The following is a 2502-nucleotide window of genomic DNA, read 5'->3' on the forward strand; positions in this document are numbered from 1 at the left end:
AGCCTCGGGAAAACCCCGCCGTCGGCGGGGTCGAGGGCATCGTCGGCGGCCTAGTTCAAATCTCCACATTTTGGTCATTTTCGCTCCAAAATCGCTGTATCTTTTTGCTCCTTGCTCCAATGACCCTAATTCATCATTCCTACAACAAAACATCAAAAATACCTTTCTTTAAAGTGCAATATCATTAAAAATAATATAAAATAGGTATGAAAATCTCAACATATTTTCCTTTGGTCATCTACTATGCTAATAGAACTCTTAATGAAGCTTAAATTAATTATATCATAACTGAGAAAGAGTTATTAACTGTAATATATGCCTTCGATAACTTTAGATCATAATTAATCGAAACTAAATGTATATTGCATATAGATTATTTTATTATTAAGTATTTAATGAAAAAGAATGTTGCAAAACTAAGATTGATAGAATGGGTTCTTCTTTTGCAAGAATTTGACTTTGAAATAGTAGATAAGAAAGGAGCTGAGAATAAAATTGCTGATCATTTGTCTAGGCTTGAATTAAAAAAATCACTCTCTTTTGAAAAAGAGATTAATGAACATTTTCCCGATCTAAAATTCTTCAATGTTAGCGAGTGGTGTGTTCTATGGTATGCCGACATTATGAACTTCATTGCTAGTGATATTAGACCCTAGGGAATGACATACCAACATAAGAGGAAATTTAAATATGAAGCTAAGACTTCTTTTTTAGATGACCCATTTTTAATATAAACAAGGAAATGATCTTACTATTCGAAGATGTGTTCCTTTAGAAGAAACCTATGAAATTATCTAAAATTGTCATAATTATGATTTTGGGGGACATTTTGGTGCTGATAAAATAATATATAAAATTTTACAATCAGAATTTTATTGGCCTACAATTTTTAGATATGTTAATGCTTATATTTGATACACCAAAAATATATGTATTTTAGACCCACATTTTCTACTCATTTTTGGTGATATTACACTTTAATTGAAGGTATTTTTCATGTTTTATTGTATGTTGTTGATTTTCAGGACTTGGAGCAAAAATGAAGAAAAAATTATGAAATTTGGAGTAAAAATGGAGGTTTTCAAAAATTGCTCAGCGCCGACGGCGCCAGACTGGGTGTTGATGGCTTCGTTTGATAGAGAACACATATTTAATTAAATGGACACTAGCGTCGACGGTGGCAAAATGGGCACCGATGGCGACAGAGTCGATGCAGACCTTGTTTATAGAAGATTCGACGAAATTTGGATGCTTTTGAAGAGTTTTTGGTTGCACCTACTGGAGAACTGACCCTAGGCTCTATTTAGAGCCTAAATTGATTAGAAATGACTCTCTTTGTGCTCCTCCGCTCACTCTAATCTCCTCTTCGCTCTCTTCGCACCCTCTTTGCATCCTTCCACACCTTTCCACGGCATTAGTCATTTATTTTCCTTATAATTTTGAGTTTTTGTGGTGAGTTTAAGTCTGAATTCTTCTTTAAGGATTTTTGGAGAGGAAGAGAAGTGAGAGATTACTTCTTCCTACATTTCTTAAGAGAGACTACAAGGGATTTGCTTTGAGAAAGAGTTTCAGATAACTGTTGTTTGTCTATTATTATTGTATGAACTTCTATTTATATATGAAATTTGTGTTTGGTTGTATCTTTCTCATGGAGTCTGAGTAATTTCCTTTATCTTTCTCCTTAATATGAGATATTTAATATGAGATATGGTATATGGTGAAATGAAGAGATAATTTGGATGTGCCAATGTTAAAATATTAAATAAATTATGATGGTTTTTCAACTCCACTCTTAATTTACTTTTCAATCTGGCAAATTGAAATGTTAAAATATATTGTGAAACATATGATCTGGAAAATGGAGTATGAGTTCTACAACAAAGTGAGAATCACATTAAAGTTAACGAAGGAGTATTTCATCCATGTAATTATGTGCAAATAAATAGGAAAATATACTTTGTTGGGAGTAGAATTGAAGATTTTTAGGGTGACAGACTAAAATCATCAATTCAATCTTCATGTTTAAGAACTAAAGCGAGAGTTAGCCTTCAGGGGAAGGGAAGTGGGATCCAGAATCCTCCTAGCCTAGCCACGAATTTAGGGAATAAACTTAGCCAACAATTTTCTATAACACTGAATCAGGGTAGAGAATTAAATTTGCTCATATTTGGCACAATACATATTTAAACAACATATTTAAACAATATACATATTTAAACCATTTATCTCTTCTCATTTCACCAAAAACATTGTTTAAGAATGATGTTTTTTTCATATTGGAAAACTTCATCACATAAACATAGTTTAGTAGTTACTATTTTAAACTCTGAATTTATATTCTGCTAGTAGTTAATAATTTAGCTTTGATAAGATCTTAAACATTCGAAACTAGTGATAGTAATTTTGTTTTATTTCTGTGAATTTTCTAGTTAATTTATCCTCTTAAATTTAAACCTTCCTCATGGGATCAATATTTGGGACATAAATAGAAAGTCTTATATT

The sequence above is a fragment of the Phalaenopsis equestris genome, unplaced genomic scaffold, assembly GCF_001263595.1.
Source record: "Phalaenopsis equestris unplaced genomic scaffold, ASM126359v1 Scaffold198388, whole genome shotgun sequence".
NCBI classification, from domain to species: domain Eukaryota; kingdom Viridiplantae; phylum Streptophyta; class Magnoliopsida; order Asparagales; family Orchidaceae; genus Phalaenopsis; species Phalaenopsis equestris.